Source organism: Hibiscus syriacus, unplaced genomic scaffold (assembly GCF_006381635.1).
Source record: "Hibiscus syriacus cultivar Baekdansim isolate YM2019G1 unplaced genomic scaffold, ASM638163v2 tig00110331_pilon, whole genome shotgun sequence".
Taxonomy (NCBI): domain Eukaryota; kingdom Viridiplantae; phylum Streptophyta; class Magnoliopsida; order Malvales; family Malvaceae; genus Hibiscus; species Hibiscus syriacus.
In genome coordinates this window covers 662,625-684,045 of record NW_024062687.1, presented here as the reverse complement: position 1 = coordinate 684,045, position 21,421 = coordinate 662,625, and the positions used below count along the sequence as shown (strand labels likewise).

Below are 21,421 nucleotides of genomic sequence, written 5' to 3'. Positions count from 1 at the left end.
AAAATTTGATCAAGATAAAATCTGTGATGCTTGTGCTAAAGGAAAACAAATTAAAGCTTCCTTTAAGTCCATTAATGATGTATCAACTAGTATAGTATTACAATTGATCCATATATATCTTTTTGGGCCAACTAGAACTACTAGCTTGGATGGAAAACAATATGTATTTGTCTTGGTAGATGACTATTCTAGATATACTTGGGTTCTATTCTTAAGTACTAAAGATGAAGCATTAGAAAATTTCATCACGTTTTCAAAAGTAATCCAAAATGAAAAAAGTTACTCCATCACTAATGTTAGGAGTGATCATGGCACTGAATTTGAAAATCTTGGATTTATCGATTTTTGTAATTTTAATGGTTTTAGTCACAATTTTTCAGCACCTAGAACCCCTCAACAAAATGGAGTTGTTGATAGGAAAAATCAAACTTTAGAAGAAATGGCTAGAACTAGGCTTTGTGAAAACAATTTGCCAAAATATTTTTGGGTGGAAGCCACAAATACCGCTTGTTATATTATAAATCGAGTAATGATTAGGCCAATTTTAAAGAAAACTCCATATGAAATTTTCAAAAATAAAAAAGCCTAACATTAGCTATTTTCATCCTTTTGGATGTAAATGTTTTGTTTTAAACAACGGTAAAGATAATCTTGGCAAATTTGATGCTAAAAGTGATTAAGGAATTTTTCTGGGTTATTCCATAAATTTTAAGGCTTATCAGGTATTTAATAAAAGAACTTTAGTAATAGAAGAGTCTATACATGTTTTCGATGATAATCCCCTTCCGAGGAAGGATTCTTGTATAAATGATGATGTACTTATTGTAAATTCAAATGACGTTAGACATGACGTTGGAGAACCATCATCAAAGGAAGAAATGAAAGATAAGGAAACTCACGATCCCCTCAAGAATCCAACCATTGAAGAAAGGGAAGTATCTTTCCTAAGAGAGTACATCTATGTCAAGGATGGTGAAATTATAGGTGATCCATCCAAAGGGGTAACAACTCGTTCTTCACTTAGAAATATATGTAAATATGTTGCATTTATTTCATGCATAGAGCCTAAGAATATTAAAGAAACATTAAATGATGAAAATTGGATAATGGCTATGCAAGAAGAATTAAATCAATTTGAGAGAAGTAGAGTATGGAAATTAGTTGAAAGGCCTAGTAATAAATCTATTGTAGGTACTAGATGGGTATTTATGAATAAGCTTGATTAAAGTGGTAACATAGTGAGGAACAAGGCTAGACTTGTTGAACAAGGCTAAACTTGTTTCTCAAGGGTATACTCAAGAAGAAGGCATAGATTATGATGAAACATACGCTCCCGTAGCTAGAATGGAAGCAATTAGAATGTTATTAGCATTTGCATGTTTCAATGAATTCAAACTATATAAAATGGATGTTCAAAGTGCATTTTTAAATGATTTTATAAAAGAATAAGTGTATGTGGAACAACCTCCTGGTTTTGAAAATTCAAAATTTCCAGATCATGTTTTTAAATTGACAAAAGCATTTTATGGTTTAAAACAAGCTCCTAGAGTTTGGTATGAAAAACTGTCAAACTTTTTAATTGAAAAAGGTTTTTCAAAAGGGAGGGTTGTCACTACATTGTTTTTAAATCATAAAGGTAAAGATTTATTAGTAGTTCAAATTTATGTTGATGTATAATATTTGGCTCTAGTAATGATGCTCTTTGCCAAGAATTTTCTAAGCTAATGCAAAGTGAATTTGAGATGAGCATGATGGGGGAGATCTCATTTTTCTTGGGACTCCAAATCAAGCAAAGAAAAGATGACATCTTCATCAATCAAGCTAAGTACGTCAAGGATATGCTCAAGAAGTTTGGACTATAAAACGGGAAACCTCATGCCACTCCAATGAGCTCATCAAAAAAACTTGACAAAGATGAAGGAGGTAAATATGTGGATGTTAAATTGTATAGGTCAATGATTGGTTCTTTGCTCTATCTAACCGTAAGTAGACCTAACATTATGTTTAGTGTTTGCTTATGTGCTACATTTCAATCATGCCCTAAGGAATCACATTTACTAGCCGTTAAGAGGATCTTTAGATACCTTAAGGACAGTCCTAGTTTAGGACTTTGGTATCCTAGAGACTCTTACTTTAGCTTGCATGCCTTCTCAGTTGCTGATTATGGAGGATGCAAATTAGATAGGAAAAGTACATCCGATACTTGTCAATTCCTAGGAAATATCTTGATTTCTTGGTTTTCAAAGAAATAAAATTGTGTTGCATTATCTACCACTGAAGCGAAATACATTTCAGTTGATAGTTTTTGTGCACAAGTTTTATGGATGAAACAACAACTTTTTGATTATGGAATTAAAGTAGGTATCATACCTATCAAGTGTGACAATACTAGTGTTATTTGTCTCACTAAAAATCTCATCCAACACTCTAGAACTAAGCATATTGAAATTAGACATCACTTCATTAGAGACCATGTCGCTAAGGAAGATGTAGTTCTAGAATTTGTTGATACTTTGCACCAGTTAGCGGATATCTTTACAAAAACTTTAGACAAAGAAAGTTTTTGGACACTTAGAAGAGAATTAGGTTTAACTGACCTATCTTCACTTAGTGTTTAAAATAATTTTAGCACTTTTAAATTAGATTTGAAAATGCTTATAAAATAACATTTTTAATGCATTCTATGCTAATAGTTAGGGGGAGTTTAAGATCTTTGGTGATAATTAATTATATGTTCAAATGTAGTTTAAGGATAAAATTGATTGATTGAACATGATTAATTTTCAATATATGAGTTACCAATACCACTAGAGCTAAATATTTTAGCATTTTAAGTGTTTAAAACAAATTTTTGATATTTTGTGCATAATGCATTGGTACACTATCCAGTGCATCGATGCATCCTATGAATGTGCATCGATACACCATGAAGGTGCACCGATGCACTCCTTGAATGTGCATCGATGCACTCAGCAGTGCATCGATACACCTATTGGGTTTTGGGTATTAAAACCCTATTTCTTCTTCATTCTCTCAAAGCCCTTAAAACTACTCAAACCGGCTGTTCCCTCTCTTTTCACTCCAAATCTCTTCTTTGCCTCAAATCAACGTATTCTTGTCGGATTTTGATCATTTTTCAACTCCAAATCATACTTGCATTATTAAATCGTGCAAAACAACATCATATTCCTCTCAATCCGAAATTTCAAGGTAAATTTTTCTAAAACCCATGTTTGATTGATTTTTAAACTTATGGCTAGTTTTAATTAGTTCTAGGATGAACATTACATCGGGCATTGATTATTTAGTGTTTAGAAACTAAATTTACAACTAATTTCGTCAAAAACACTCATTTTTTTTTAATTTTTTTTGAAAATTTCGAAATAAAAAAATTATATTATTTTTAAAATCATTGATTTAATTTAGATGTTTTTTGATTCAATTATGTTGTTTTCATGAAAACTATACATGCTATAAATTTTTAGACATTGTTTTCAAAATAGTTTTCAAAACTTTGCCCATTAGGATTCGGTTTAGAGAATCTTAAAATATTACGGACTCAATTGAGTTTTGGGATTGATTGGATTGCATACATGTGCTTTAAATATGCATGTTACTTATCCGTAAACCATGTTAAACCCTAAACGACCTAGGTCCTCTTCAAGTCGATCAAACCTCCCTCCTATTCCTCCTCCACCACAAAATCCAAACCCAAACGAACCCGAGTTAACCATTCTTAACTCTTCCTTCAACCAACCCGATCATCGTAGAGTTGAATTATATGATAGGTTCGTTAGTCATTTTCAATCCTACAAAATTCGAGAGGAACGTATCCCTTCCATTCAAGCAATGTAAGATATTAACTTTAAATATCTTCCTGTTCTTCGTTCCTGGAAATTTGATAAGTTGTGCCAAATTCAACCCATTGTCTATCAACAATTAGTTCGCATTTTTTACTCAAATGTGATCTGTGTTCAAAATGCTAGTCAAACTGCAACCATAGGCATACAATCCTATCTCTTAGGAGAAGTCATTTTTATCAATTCAAAAACAATTGCTGATGTTTTCGGTTTAGACGATGATGGGATAGATAATGAAAAAGATCTTCTGGCTACTCCCTATAAGTCTAATGATAGTGTTAGTACCTTACGAACTCATCATGATCATTTCCTTCATTTGATGTTCTCTTTGTAGTTTAGACCATCCGGAGGTAGGTACTCCAAACTTAGAGTCATAGATTTATGGTGGATACATTGTATCCAACATAATAAGAAAATTAATTTGCCACAAATTATCTTTGGTGAGCTTGTCGATACCGTAAACGTCATTCCTTCCAAAAATATCGAAACTTTATTTTACGGGTGTCTTCTTTCTAATCTATTTATCCGACTACGACTTAAGGTCTCGATTGACATTCCCATGCCTCTCTAAAACCAAATCAACCTAACTTCCTTAAAGAAAGCCGGATGGATACAAGATAAGGTAACGGGTCAATGGGAATATAGACCCACTGAGCAAACTCCGGGAGCTAGTTCTTCACGAGCTCCTCCTGCACCTAGCTCTTCTCGTGCTCCACCTCCACTGGCACTAGCTACGGACGATGATCCAGAGTTTTAACAGCTTATGCAAGATATTGACGATCACGTACCAGACAATGAGCCAACACCGGAACCATCATAGTAAGATGAACAAATTTCTCCATATTTTCGATCATTTATGGAGTCATTTGATCTAAGGTTTGCTTCCATGGAATCTCAACTGATTGAGTTTCAAAGGGAGATGCGTGAACGTATGGATGCTCTCACATTTGAAGTGCGAGCATATTATCCTCCTTTCGATCCTCCTATGGACGACTAGACTTTGCCTTGCTTTTGCTTTCATGGATTTAGAACTTATTGTTTTCACATTTTGAATGTTTGTGGATTGTTTATGTTGTTTGGATGTTTAAATTTGAATGATTGAACTTATAATTATATATTTGGTTTTTGAACTTATATTGGTTTATTAGATTTTTGCATCATTTAGCATATGACCAATTTTACCATTTCACATTCGTTTATTATGAATATTTAATTATGAAACTAATGGCTAACATTTCTCTTGATTGTGATCTTAGCAGCTTACGCTATATTTACAAAAATCAATTGGCTATGTTTTTCAAAAATCTTCTTTAAAAACGTTTTATAGAGTCTTTTTTATTTAACAAAAAAGGGGAGAAGTAAGATGTATTATAGTAAGGGGAGTAATAAAATTGATTTCAAAAATAATTTTCATAGAAAATCTTAAATTTACTCAAATGTTTTGTTATATCAAAAAATGGGAGATTGTTGAAAACATTTTGATGTTTTGATATAACAAAGTAAGTTAAATGAATTTTAAGATTTTACAAATGATTTTCTAAGTATATCCGATACAATTATTCGAATATCAAAATATTACTCCAAGTCTTTCAAAGTTTAATTTCAATCCTTACTAAAGTGTAAAATTGTGTTTTATACTTAAAATATTTTTGAAACAATTTTCACAAAGTATGTTGAACCAAAAACGAGCCAAAAATCAAATTTGTGAAAAGATGAACCGATGCACTCATTGATGCATCGATGCACACCCCATTTCGAATGCATTTTATGCATCCAGAATTTTATGGAAACATCGAATGCATTTTATGCATCGATACACTCCAGACTTGTTTGAAACATCGAATGCATTTTATGCATCGATGCACCCTTAGTGTGCACCGATGCACTAAGTGTTCCAACTGTCGAAATATTTGAATTTTACACTTGATGCATCGATGCACCTTGACAATGCATCGATGCACACACGCTCCCAACTGATTTTATTAATTATTTTCACACACTAATGATTCTATTAACTCTACTAATGATCCCCAACGTTTAGAAATGATCCAAGGAGTATTTAAACATGCTTAGAAACCATTGATCAATAATAAGAAACTAGAATCAAGAGAAATCAAAGAGAAAGCATCAAACCTCAAGTTTGAGCATTTTAAAACCTATTTCATTCAATATTCATCTTTGCTTTCAAGAACACTTATTGTACTCAATTGTATTATTCTTGAGTGTTCTTTCTTTGTTCTAGAATTGTGCAAACATCTTTCCTTGTGAGGATTTTCTTGTAAGTTTGCAAAATTTATATTGTTCTCTTTGGAAGAGAATATTCTCAAGAATTTGGGGTATAATTTTTGAGGGATTTGTAAAATTACTCTTTGTCCTCAAAAGAAAGACAAATTAGTGAATTTGTGGAAAATCCTTAGTGTGGATAGCTAAGGTAGTGGATGTAGAATTTGGTTGAGAAAGTCGAACCACTCTAAATCGCTATGCAAATTTTTTCAATTTTCTGCAAAAGCTTTCACCAAAATTTTTTATTACCAATTCATCCCCTCTTAGCCAATTCCATTGATCGATTAACTAAACAATATTAGAATTTCCATGCATCCCAGATTGAAAAATTGGACTAGAAATGAAAAGAGAGAAGCAAAAAACTAAATTCGAGATCGAAAAAGAATTTGATGTTTATAATGAAATTAAAGATTGTATTGCAAGTTTTAAAAATTAAAGAACTTAAATGTAAATGTCTGAAAAGTTCAATGACTGTATTACAAACAGACTAAATGTTAGGAGATTACCACGTCATCTTCTTCTCACGGCAGTGTAACGACATCAAACGATCGATTATGTCAGAGACCATATTATAAATAGACTAAATGTTAAAAAATTATATTGTAAATTTTAAAAATTAAAACCTAAATGTAAGTATAAAAAAATTCAGTAATTATTACTATATTTTACTCTTATTTTAATTAAAAAAAACAAAAGTTAGGAAAACATAATCCCGGGCATTTAATGCTCGATAGCTGCCATCTCTGCCCTAATCAAGGGCTCTGTTATTGATGCCTACAATGCCACGTCTGACCATATCGGTTGTTAGCTGATCACCCTCCGTCGTCTTCGGTTGTTAGTCACCCTTCCCACCATAAAGGTTGCTGCAAATAACTATATAAATGAGCCTTTTTTTTGTAATCTGAAAACCGGGATAAAATACAAAAAAAGAATAGTTTGTAAGGATCGAGGGGCTCTCCATTTTTTTTCATTTTTTCAGAAAAAACGTTGTAATCGCTCCCTCCATTTTGAAAAACAATAGAAAACGGGTTATTTTCTTCCTCTGAAATTGAGCAACACAAAAGCCTATTTCGGTTTTCAAAGGTAGTGTTTTTTAGATCTGGTTTCGAGTAAAGAATAGTTATTTTCCTTTTTTATTTTTGAAACAAAAGATAAGAGAAAAGAAGGTAGCTTACCTTAGAGTCACCGGAGTAGTTATCGGAGGGTCTCGTCGGGGTCGAGTGGAGCTTGCATGTCGTCAGAGTCATAAATCCGAAAGGTAGATGTCTTTTTAGGTTTAGGAGTCTCGGTTTTTTGGGTTTAAAGAAGAATAGGGGTGTTTGGCCTCCTTTCGTCTCGGTATTAGGTTTCATGGTGGTCGACGAGTGAAAGAGAAACGTCGATCTACAATGAGGTTACGGTGGTTTTGAGTCTATGAGCATCGGCCGTGAAAAGGGATTTTGGAGAGGAAGAAATAAAAGTGATGTGGAAGCAGTGTTTAGGTTAGGTTTAGTAGGTTTAATTAGGATTATATATAAAATAATTATGGTTAATTTTCTTTTAGTCCCCAAAATATTAGTACATTTTTTTATTTTAATTATTCTGTCCCAATTACATAATTTTGCATTTTTTGTTTATTAGTACATTTAATGTTTAACAAAATTAGAAAACCATGCTTAAGCCCCTCTACTTTACGCGTTTATTTCCATTATGGTCACCAAATCCCACGTGTTTTTTATTTATTGCAGAGTTGAGGTCTTAATTCTTCATTTTCCACTTTTGTTTCCATTGGGTTTTGGATGACGAAGTATAGGGTCAGGTCAAATCACATTAAACCCCCCAGAACTATAGCTGCGTTTTAACAAAATGGTCTCCATTTTGTCATTTGTTTCGTATATTTTGATTCTAGTGCTCTTAGTTTATTAATTTATTTTTTAATCACTTGTTGGTTGTTTTATTTACTTGCATTAATATTTGATTCGATCTTGCAGTGACTCGATTCGGGATAAGACCCACATTATTATGATTCGGACCCTTTTAATATTATTTTAACTACTCACTTTCCTAACTTCTAACCACAAACATCTAACTTTTAATTTATTGTATTCAAATCACCATACAACCTTGCGGTGACCCACCCCAGGGTATTATCCGCGTTATTAGGATACGGGTTAAAATACTAATATTGCTAACAACTAACTTTTGAATTAAGATTTTGATATAACAATAATTTGTAAAATTGATTTTACACTTAATTGAATTGATCAAAATTTTATAAAAAATAATTCAAAGTCCAAATTTACTTGAAAAATATGTTTTAAATGTTTTTCAACTTAGTCGAGCCTTTTCAAAAATATATTTGATCATTTTCACGCTTTAAAGTTAAGTTTCCAAGCTTTTCTAGCTCAAAGGATCGATCCCTTACAAAAAAGAATTGATCTCTTTGACCAATGGATCGGTCCCTTGGATTATAGTAGGTTTGGGATCGATCCCTCGAGTAAAAGGATCGACCTCTTTACCAAAAGGATCAATCCCTCAATGAAAATGATCAATCCCTTCCTTTAAAGGATTGATCCCTTTCTTACAACAGCTAAATTATTTGAAAAATGATCGATCTTTTATCATTAAATGTTGTTTTTTGTTGTAGGTAATAACTATAATGATCCACAACAACTATAATTAATGGGGAATGTATAAATTGGAGATCAAAGGTTCCCAAGGTCAATAAGAAACATATTGAACCAACCTACAAACAATAAAGTTTTGTTTGTGTGCTTATTTTGTCAAATTCTTTGTTGTAATCACACTTGTGAGCTACATTGTTTATTTTGCTCAAGTGTGTATTGGGTGAGTGCTTAAATTGTGCAAACATATTTTGCCTTGTGAGATTTTCTCTTTGTTTCCTTTATTTGTATTTACTCTTTGGGAGAGTGTGTATTCAAGGTTTTGGGGTATAAACCTTGAAGTGTTTGTAAGGTTACACCTTGTCCTTAAAGGTAAGAAAATCTAGTGGATTTGAGAAATCCTTAGTGTGGATGCTAAGGTAGTGGATGTAGACTTTGTTTGAGAAAGTCCAACCACTCTAAATCGATGTGCAAAAAAAAATATTTTTGACTGCTTCCACCAAATTCTTAAAAAGACCAATTCACCCCCTTTTCTTGCAGTTATCTGGTTGATTGATATAACTAGAACTAACTCATGACTCTTTTTTTTCTAACACTACTAACCTCTAACCACTAACTTTTATTTTTTTTATTTTTTTATTTTATGCCACTAACCACTACCTTTAATTATTTGCATTCGAACCATTGTACAAACTTGCAATGACTCATCGGGGGTACAACCTGTCTTATTACAGTCCGGATTAAAAATTAAAATATTAATTTCTTAATCTTAATTTCTTATTATTTACATTTTAGAATTTTAATTTTCAATTTATTTTTTTCCCTTTTATTTTTAATATTTACATTTCAGTCTTTTTAAATTCCAGTACTTACTTTTCTACTTGTTTTTAAATTGAGCTTCATATTCTATTTTATTTTATTTTAGTCTTTCATGCTATTTATGAGTTTTATGTCATTTCCATTACATGTGATTTACTTTATTTGCATGATTAGTCTATATACTTTTTATTTTATTTTATTCCCTTTTGGATGTATATTCCAATTTCTGTTATTTATTAATTTTCAGTTTTTAGTCTCTCATATTATCAATGGTTTAAATGCAAGACAACCCCCGTAATTTCTCATCAAAGTAGATCTGACTTTTAATTTAATTTTTTTTACTTTTATGAATTTGACCCATGTTTTCTTATTTTTATTTTTATTTTGGCATTCATATTATTATATGTATAGTATAACACCACCTATTGTTGTTTAAAATGGTACACCACTATTAATATTTGATAATAATCATTGTTAAGCTTATTTCACACTCGTATGAATTTTCAAGAACGTCTTTTATAGAATGGGCGTGAAAAATGCAACTTGTTATAAACAACACGATTCAATACGACATTCTAACAAAAAGTAAACTTGAAAATAATCGATTATGATTTGATAAAAAAATGAAATCATCATTTTGTTTAAATAATGACAATATATTTTTTTGTATGTTGTTTAATTTAATATGAGGTTTTAACAAATAACTCGAAATAAATTAGCTAATGTTCGATAAAAGAATCGTATTTTAAATTTCAACTCGAATCTACAAATTTCACCACTACATCAACATATAAGCGATAAAGTACTAATTTTGGGCGTTGTTGTGGTTACTAATCCTTCCCCACACATAACCGACACCTAAGGCCTTAAAAATGAATATTTGGTTAACGCAAACTAATTTTACCTTAAAATGATTTTTCTTAAAAATATTTTAAAAGATATTTTTCAGGTATTCGACCTACCTAACCCAAAGGTTGATGGCAACTTCAGATTTATTTGTTTTTCAAAATTCATCATTTCTTAAAAGTTGTACATATTATTATTCATAAAATAAAAAATGATGTCGACAGCTTGACGACTCCACTAAGAAACAGTTAGAGAGTCAGGTCGTTAATCGTTTATACGTTACCTTAGGATGAAAATTGTGGATTCAAGTCCAAGATTAGCTTATGATCATTTTCATTAAACATTGGTTAATTTATTGTTCATTCTTTATATAATAGTTTTACTGATGCTTGAATTCATGTTTGCAACTTCATTGAGTTTTCCTTTTCGAAAGCGTTTTTATCTTTGTCAAAGGTTTGCAAGTTCAACCTCACACACTTCACTTGCATCGCATGAAATAATATTTATACCCAAGTTCTATCCCAATTAAGTAGGGGTGAACGTTATACTTCTATGGTGAATTTATTCCTTGTATGAGCTATAGTTACTAACCTCTGAGATACATGCCTTGTACCGTGGGAATTTATTTTCTCTATGGGTATAGAGAAGTGGATCTCATTGAATTGAACTCGTTCCATTTGAAGCCTGTAATGGGTGAGGATCGAGGGTTTGGTAGCCTAAATGGCCAACAACATCAATGACAATTTGAGTACCCTTTCCCCTAAAACTGAAACCACGCATATAGTGAACCATACACTGATCACCCTAGGTAGATCCCTATCGAACCTTTGTCCGTTAGTAGTTATCGAAATAGGTGTTCAGAAAGGAGGAATAATTCTATACCTTTACACTTTGCTTTAAATTCATACAATAATTTTTTTGAGTGAAAGCATGCGAACTAGATATTATGCGGTTAAGATTAATTTCTTGATTAAAGCATATCGAGTAGAACGCATGTCCGGGTATTATTGTTATCTAATAAAAGCATGTTGGGTAGATTAAAGCATATCGAGTAGAACGCATGTCCAGGTATTATTGTTATCTAATAAAAGCATGTTGGGTAGATACCATGATGGGATAGGTATTATATTCACCTCTGAATAACATTTTATCTTATCAATTATCTTACCCGTACTAACTCATTTTTTGTTTTTATGTCATTTTTTGCATTTTTGCATTGCTTCATCATGACATAATGCGAAGGTGTCGATTTGCAATTGAATATCTAATAGAAAATGTTTTGAATGAAGAAAAAAAAATTAATTAAGTATCCAATACTCAAACATGCACCATGTCAAGGAGAAGTTCAAGGAGAAAGATACATTAAAATTGATCGTTAAAAGGTAATCCGAGATTTGAGGGCATCACAAGGCTATCATCTGAGATAAGCCATATTTTGAATGAAGCCTTTACACAAGTTCAAGACATCCTAAAGCATTTGAAGGACATAAATTTTTGGGACGAAGATCCAAGCCATAACATTGACTTACTTTAGATCAAGAGCCCAAGCGAATGTATGTCTGTAAAATGGACTATTTGGTAAAATGAAGACTTTGATTTCCAATGAAACTTTTATATGATATTCATCGCTGGGATCAACACCATTTCCATATGCATTTTGCATTTACATTCACATCCTTGCATCTCTGCATTTGCATATATATGCACCTATTTTATTGAAGCATTATAATATTAATTCATTTAATAAAACATCGAATGATAAGATAAATTTTTCGATCACAGTGATTCTGACCCTTACTAATAGCAAGAATTCTCTTTACCCATACAATACAAGAAAGATGAGTAAACAAACAGAGGACAAACTAGCTAAAGTTGAGAAAAAGCAAAAAGAACTGCAAGAAGAGGTGAGAGGTTGGTTGGCTAAAATTGAGGTTGATATTGCTAGCTCTCAGCTTGATTTATCGAATAAGATGGAAAAGATGTTCAATAAACATATGATCATTGGGAAGAGTGTTGCTGAAGACCTTACTCATTTCTTGAGATCTAGACCTATTCATATGCCCCCCTAGTGCATCAGGAATTTGGACCTCATGTTTTCTTTGCTACTGAGAACGCACAAAATATCATGCTAAAACTTCTTTTTGTATTAATTGCCCTATTGCGTCTCGAGTGAAACCTAGTGATTTTTATGATAATGATTCAAGCATCCAAATAAAATATCTGAGACAGAAAGAACCAAGAATAAGCTCATCCAGTGATTAAAGAATTTGGAGGAGAAAATAAAATTAAGTGAGATTGTTGAGTCATTTTATGGGTTTGACACCAAAGAGCTAAGTTTGGTCCCCCACCTTTTCCTTCCGTTGAAGTTCCAAGTTCCTGAATTCGAGAAGTACGATGAAACCACCTACCCTTTGTTCCACATTACCATGTTCTGCAGGAGAATGGCTGGCCACTTGGAGAATGATAAGTTGATGATCCACTATTTTCAAGATAGTCTGATTTGACCCACTTCTAAGTGGTATAACCAACTAAATCAGACTCAAATATATTATTGAAAAGATTTAGCTTAGATATTCTTAGTTTAATATAAGAACATGAATGATATAGCCCATGATCGAACAATGCTACAAAATATAGAGATGAAGTATAACGAAAGCTTTCAACAGTACACACAATAATGGAGGGACATTGCATCCCAAGTGCATCCACGAGTGACTGAAAGAGAGTTTACCATAATGTTCATCAATACCTTAAAGTTCCCATATATTGATCAAATAATATGAGTAACCACTAAGAGTTTCTCTGACATCGTAATGTGTGGATAAATAATTGAAAGAGCTATCAAGGACGATAAAATAAGGGGCACAAGTAGTGCTAATGTTGAGACAATAACTAAGATCAATATAGTGGGATCTTATTCAGCTAATTATGGGACCAAAGGTCATAAGGAGAACCGTGAAAATAATCATATTTATCTGATTCTCATGACATATGAGGAACTACTCCCAACACTAGCTGAAAAGAACATGGTGACTCCAGTGCAATCCAAGCCAAAAGAACCCATGTTTCCTAAAAACTATGATGTTAATGCAATGTGTAGCTACCAACTAGGGAGCTTAGGGAACACTATGAGAATTATGGGGCATTAAAGTGTAAGGTTTATAATTTGATTAATTCAGGGGCATGGAGTAGTGATTAATAGGCCACTCTTATGCGAATCAAGAAGAAATTATTGTATCCATCATGAAAAGTTGTTGCACTTGCATGAAAAAGCATTTTAGCTTGTTTAAACATGTTTTTATCATTTCTTTCTTTCTTTACTTAAATATTTGTAAAAATGTTTGATGATTAAACAAATGCCACCTTATAAGGTTATGAACAATAAAATAAGTTCTAATATCGTAGTTCTTTAAGGATCAAATGAGTTAAATATTCATTTAATTCTTCAATAACTATAGACCTTTGACATGTGACAAGGTTAGACCTTTCGTATCCCATCCATGGCTAAAAGTACAATCACTCGATTTTTACCCAAAATAATTCATGGTTCCTACTAAAAACCCAAATCATGACTTTACCTCTCCTTAAGGCATCAAAGCCATAGTCTTACTTTCTCAAACATAATCAACCATTTTCATGACATTAACTCTCCTCAAAGATATGACTTCAAAGTCATACCATCATCTTCTTAGACACAAAACCAATATTTTTCAACCACAATACATCCCAAATCCTTTGAGTACAAGATGTTCATTTTTACGTGAATCATTCCTATAAGAGAAAGGAGATGGGATATCCTAGATCAACATTTCGAAGATAAGCCTGAATAATTAGGGCATACCAAGAATGAAGAAAAGAAGAATAAATAAAGGGAATAATTGAAATAACTTTATCATGCATTAATTACATTGTTTTTATGTGAATAAAAGTTAATCTTGAATATTCATCCCCTTAGAGATACCTCTTTTGCAAGGATTTATGTGTATGAAAAGATGAGCGGCCTTTTTTCATTTATCCCTTCACAAAATGAGAAAATATATCCCATGTTGTCCCCATTTAAACCTAGATTTTTTTTTATTTAAACCTAACCAATGATCACCCTCCATGCTAGGGGAAAGGTGAAGGAAATATGCTCGCATGAGTAAATACCATCAATCCATATTTTATTACAAGAACAAGTCCTTGTGAAATAAAGTGAACAATAACAAGGCGCTGCAAGGTAAACCAATTAAAAAGTGCTCAAATATCAAAGCAAGTTCAGAGCAACACAAGATGTTCCAAGTGCAAGAAATAAATTGTGCATTCTCCAAATAAAGAGAATATTGTGTTCAAATCAAAGTGAAGTTCAAAATTCATCAATGAAGAGGACAAGAAGTACAAGCAATGAGTCTCTCAAAATAAAATGACTCAATGATCCTCAACCACAAGATTGACCAAGTACAACTGGTCCAAAGATCCAGATTCATCAAGAAGGTCGAGGAATACCAAAGGTATTAAAAAATAGAGATGAACTCTAGGGTGAAAACCTAAAAATGGGCAGTTTAGAGGGATTAAAAAAAAGAAAATGGAAGACAAATTGCGAGCATATTCAAATCGGGCAAGACAAGATTGAAGGCATCAGAATAAATTAATCCTTAGTTTGATTACCCGTAAACACTTACTTGGGCTTATTTATTCATTTATTTCATAACCGTGAGTCATGACCTACATTATGTGCCTTAAAAGTCATTTCTAATCATACATGTATTTCTAAATGGGAGATACTATCCTCAAATTTCATCCCGCCTCACAGGGTAAATTTATTTTGTAAATGGTTTTCTAAAATCTGTAATGCATGATAGGGGAAAATAAAGGGGGTTCAAGGAGAAATTTTCAAATGACGTCTTGAAACCAAAGAAGAATTCAAGTTAAAAACCTTAAAAGGATGCTCGTATATGAAGATTATACAGTTGTTTCATAGTAAGTGGTCTTATACATGCTCGAATATGAAGATGAGTGTAATAACTACTTCATCATATCAATAAACACCATAATCAAGACTGCTAGATCTTGACCAAAGAAGCCAACACGAAACTCTTTACCTTCCCAAATCAACTTAAGCCTTAAAATTAGCATTAATCTTGATATTTTTTGAAGGACTATAATTTTTGAAAGATTAAAAGAGTAATTAACTTATTTGATATTCAATGAAGTCTTGTTTTATAATTGGTTTCAATTGTGAGCCCGAAGCAAGTGACATTTTTTTCAAAACCTCTTCATCGAACTTTTGTGCATTTTAGAAAGTAAAAGAGGAATAAAAACATTTTCAAACAAGAAAATCTCTATTGGTAATAGATCTTGAAAGTTGGAAAAGGTTGTTCAGACTTAGAAACTCATAATCAAAAGCTAACGCAAAGAAATTAAATGTTAAAGGACAAGAAGAAAATTTGTCACGAGATGAAGACTCAAACAAAGATAAAGACTCAGCAAAGAGAATAAAGTAAAGATTTACAAGACAGTGGAGCTCACAATACTAAAATGACATCATGCATGCATATTTAGACATCATGCATGCATATTTAGGCATTTGCAAAATAGGAGCATGCACATTCATTCATTTTTATTAAGTTTTGAATGTCTGACAGGAATTCAATAAAAACCAAGAAGTTTATTTCATGACTTCGTGCAAAAAAGAGGATTGCAGCAAAGAATCAGTCCATAATTTTACCATTGAAAGAAGTGGATCTCAGTAAAGAATTAAGAACCTTCATGTTTTTACCTTTAGGTACTTTAAATACATATAAATGACATATGATAACCTTTTGCAGGTTTAAAATTCTTCAAAATAAAAATAGGCTAAACATTTCTAATTGAATGGTTCATAATGAGAAGAACTCATCCAAGAGGGAGAAGAAATTCCTAATGAGAAGAACTTGTTCGACCTTCGTTCGTCCATCACATAAGAAGGTGGATCAACATTTCCAATGGAAGGGTTCATAATGAGAAGAACACATCCGAAAGAGAGAAGAACTTTCTAATGAGAAGAACTTGTTCGTCCTTGGTTCGTCTATTAAAGAAGGAGGTGGATTGATAACTCCGTAAAAATTCTACTTTTAAGGTATTTTTCACTTAAGTTATTGTTTGTTTAAAGGTTCATTTGGGTTATTTTAGATGCATATAGTTGCATTTGTGGTGGCTGTGCTATTTTATTTTGTTAAGGTATTGTATAAGGAGGAACAAGTAGTTTTTAGTGATGTGCAGGAAATAACAAGCAAAAGGGTGAGCTAGGAAGGAATGTCATGACATCACACGTTGTTGAATCATATATAAATGCCTTGGCATTTCTGGCATATAAAAGGATAAAAAGATATTTTTAACGAAATGATAGCTGGTAAAGAAAGTTGGCAAGGCACGTGTCTAATGGTTATAACCGTCTACTGGGGACCACTAGCAGTTGTGAGGATAGACAACACGCCTAATAAGTGACTCTAGGGGTATGATGGGTATTTTGAGTGAAAAATCCCACGAATACCTTAGATATTTTTATTGTTAAATGACACCTCATAAGAGAGAGAGGGAGGTTATACACTCCAGCTGAAAATTCTCTATTTCCTTCATCTTTTTCATATTTCTTTTCCCTCCATTTTTCTAGTGGTGTCTCTCCTTTAATGAACTCTAAAGAGTGGTGAGCTAGGTGTCAGAGAGGAGCTAGCAAGCTAAAGCAATTTGTGATGGTCGATGAGAGCCACATCAATGCGCGTCAAAGGTTTTTTCCTCTTTCCCCTTTGTTGTTAATTTTCATTTGATTTGGGTTGAAATGAACGAATGATTTTTATGAATTACTTCACGGATGATTCGAACCCATCATGAAATAGCTTTATTTGGTAGGAGTTCACGATGGATGTTTAAGTTTTTATTTCAATGGATGATTATTTTTTTCTACGATTTTATTTGTTTTGTTTATGGTGCTTAATGTCTTAAGGTTATAGGAGATATGAGAGTAGTCATTCCTTAGGAAAATACTTAGTGTTCGAGAGAAACTAAGCATCTTATCTTTAGTGTTCGATAGAAACAAAGGAGGATCAACATAAACAATGGGTTTTAGATAGTAACTAAGCCTAATCCACCTTAAACAAGACTATGATTTCAATCGACTAAAAGGAATAGTGCTCAATCGAGAGGGTAGATGTTAGTGTGAATACTGAATGGTATTTTCGTGACATATTTTGTTAGACTGATGGATCCCTGCACATGCTAACGCCAATAGGTATTGCCATAACATTCTTAACCTATCGATTCCCTTGACTAGAGATAACATAGGGCACTTTTAGTAAACTTTGTCAGGCAAGTGAAACATAGAAATGCGATCATCTTGAGAGGTTAGACTTAAGTTTCCTAGTTACTCTTATAAGTCATTCCCGTAGTAGCTTATTGTGTGAGGATTATCAAGTTATTTCATTCTATTCGTTTTCATATTTTGTTTTATCTTTATGTTTTCATTTGATTTCATTACACACAATATATTTTGCCATGACATCTCCATTTTCTACCACATCATACTATCATTCTATCCATACTAATACATATTGGCTTGACATTCTCTATTATTGTCACACTAACTATACTTAGATTTAGTAGTTTTTTACTTTGGTTAAACTCATAAATTTCCACCAATCCCTGTGGAGATGATACTCACACATCATTATATTACTTGAGCGATTGTGTATACTTGCACACTTTTTTTTATAATTTTATAGTACTCACAACACGCAACATGGATCAACATTTCTAATGGAAGGGTTCAAAATGAGAATAACTCATCCGAAAGGGAGAAAAAGTTCCTAATGATAAGAACTTGTTTGTTGAGTTAATTGATCGATGGAATCGGCCAAGAGGGGGTGAATTGGCAATTAAAATTTTGGTGGAAGCTTTTGCAGAAAATTGAAAGTAATTGCACAGGGATTTAGAGTGGATTTAGAGTGGTTTAACTTTCTCAACCAAAGTCTACGTCCACTACCTTATCTATCCACACTATGGATTTTCCAACAAATTCACTCAGTTGTTATTTCTTTTGAGGTCAAAGAGATAACCTTACAACTCCCTCAAGAATATACCCCAATTCTTGAGAACACTCTTTCTCAAAGAGAAGATTACAAATTTGCAAACTTACAAGGAAATCCTCACAAGGTAGATTGTTTGCACAATTCTAGAATAAAGTAATAACACTCAAGAATAATACAATTGAGCACAATAAGTGTTCTTGAAAGCAAAAATGAATATTGAATGAAATAGGCTTGAAAATGCTCAAACTTGAGGTTTGATGCTTTCTCTTTGATTCTCTCTTGATTCTTGTTGATTGTTGTTTCTTGTTGTTGATCAATGGATTCTAAGCTTGTTTAAATACTCCTTCAATTGATTCTAAACGTTGGGGATGATTAGTGGAGTCAATGGAGCCGTTTAAGTGTGAAATCAATTAATAAAACAGCTTGAAGCGTGGGGGGAATCGGTACCCCCTCATAGGGAATCGGTTCCCTAAGTGTAAAATTCAAATATTTCGACCGTTACACAAGGGGAATCGGTTCCCTCCGAGCATTCTGTTTTTCTCGGAGCCAAACCATTCAGGGGGAGAATTGGTACCCCCTTGGGGGGAATCAGTTCCCTCTAGACAATCTGGAATTTTTGGCTTTGAAACGGTTCGAAATACTTTTAAAAATTGTTTTGAAATTATTTTGAGATTAAAACTTAATTTTACACTTGAGTAAGGATTAAAAATGACATTTGAAAGATTTGGAGTAATATTTTGATATTCGAATAATTATATCGAATATACTTAGAAAATCTTTTGGAAAATCTTAAAATTCATTTAACTTAATTTGTTATATCGAAATATCAAAATGTTTTCAACAATCTCCCCCTTTTTGATATAACAAAACATTTTAGTAATTTTAAGATTTTGAAATCAAGTTTGAAATTACTCCCCCTTACTCTAACACTTCTCCACTTTAAAACACTTCTCCCCCTTTTTGTTAAATCAAAAAGACCTTTAAATGATTTTAAACAAGGTTTTGAAAAACATTAGCCAATTGATTTTAAAGATTTAAGCTGCTAAGATCACAATCAAGAGAAATATTAGCCATTAGTTTCATAAGCAATATTCATAAACAATGTTACATGGCAAAATTGGTCATATATCTAACATGATGTAAATGATGCAATAATGAATAAATTTAACCAAACCAAATATATAGAAATATAAGTTCAAACATCCATAAATCATCAAACAAATTCAAACATCCAACAATCAAAGTCAAACAATCCAAAAGCATTCAAAATGTTGAAAACAATAAGTTTGAAGATTTTATCTAATAAAGCTAAGCAAGAAACAAGGCCTAATCGTCCATCGGTAGATCAGGAGGAGATAAATGTTTCCAAATATTGATCACATCACGTGAAAATGCATCGACCCTCTAGTCTAAATAGTCGAAATGACGATTCATCGTCTCGTTGGTAGCAGTCATATTAGAATCGATGGATGCGAGCCTCATATCAAGATTCTCCATAAATTATCGGAAGTATAGAGGCACTTGATCTTCTTGTTGTGCTTGTTCCTCGTGCTGCTCTGGCTCTTCTTCGGCTTCGTCAGCTTCCAGAGGTTGCTCACCAGTTCGAACCCAAAGACCAGTCTCTTCATTGATCTTTCATCCCGATTTAGTTAAAGAGAAGAGGTTGATTTGGTTTTTGAGTAGAAATGAGGTATCAAGACTAACCCTAAGCCCAACCTTTTTAAACAGATTACTTAGAATACAACCGTAAACTAAAGATGAACATAATTTCTTATTGGGAACAAGATTTATGGTTTCGACAAGTTCAACAAAGATAATTTGTGGAAGGTTGATTTTGAGATTATTTTGGACATAATGTAGCCAAAAGAGATCTAAGGCTTGAAGAGTAGAGTAACGGCCTCCGGATGGTCGAAACCACCAAGAGATCATTAGATGAAGAAAACGGTCATGAAGATCTAAAACACTCGTATTATCCCTTCGTTTATACTGAGATCCTACCGTTAGTTTTTCATTATCTAACTTGTCATTATCTAATCCTAATGTGGTGTCAATGTATTCCGAGTCAAGATGAAAGAATCGTCCTAGAATATAGGATCAGATTCCTATGGTTGCGGTTTTATCTCGGTTTTGAATACAAACGGCATTAGAGTAGAAGATACGAACGAGTTAGTGATAAACTATTGGTTCAAGCTCGAAGAGTTTATCAAATTTCCACTCTTGTAGGGTAGGAAGATGTCAAAAATTGATGTCTAACATGGCTTGAAGAGATGGGATTCGATCTTCCCGAATTTTGTAAGACTCAAAGTATTGGCAAAACATAAAGTAGAGATTTTGTCTACGATCGGGTTCATTAAAGCACGAATTACGAATGGTCATATTTGGATCATCGGGATTAGGATTAGGAATTTGTTGGATAGGTGGAGGATTTGGAGGTTGGTTAGAATGACTAGAGGAAGGTCTAGAACGTTTGTGAGACATGATTTAAAATAATCGGAATGGAAAGAATAACCTGCAATTTAAAACACATGTATGCAATATAATCAATCCCAAAACTCAATTGAGTCCTTAATATTTCAAGGTTCTCTAAAACAATCCTTATGGGCAAAGTTTTGAAAAACTATGTTTGAAAAACAAGCTTTGAAATTAATATGCGTATAGTTTTCATAGTAATAACATAATTAAATCAAAACACAACAATTTGAAAACAATTTTTTTAATTTCGAAAATTCAAAAATTAATTGAAAAATTGTGAGATTTTGATAAAATTAGTTGTAAAATATAGTTTCTAAACATTAAACAATCAATGCCCAATCACTATTTCAATCTAGAACTAATTAAAACTAGTCATATGTTCAAAGATTGATAAACTATAAGTTTTAGAAAAAAATACCTTGAAGATTTTTAGATTTTGTGAGTATGTGATGATTTTTGCACTAGTTTGATGATTCTAACAGGTTTAGGAGATGAT

At 32.5% G+C, this 21,421-nt stretch overlaps 1 long non-coding RNA gene across 1 annotated transcript; it reads right to left on the bottom strand.

Annotated features, from left to right (window-relative positions):
• Positions 1-6,787: 6,787 nt before the first annotated feature.
• LOC120119147 lies at positions 6,788-7,609 on the bottom strand. Its single transcript, XR_005515815.1, has 2 exons — positions 7,319-7,609; positions 6,788-7,006 (listed from the first exon to the last, which is right to left on the bottom strand). It is a non-coding gene; the product is annotated as an uncharacterized LOC120119147 (long non-coding RNA).
• Positions 7,610-21,421: the final 13,812 nt, after the last annotated feature.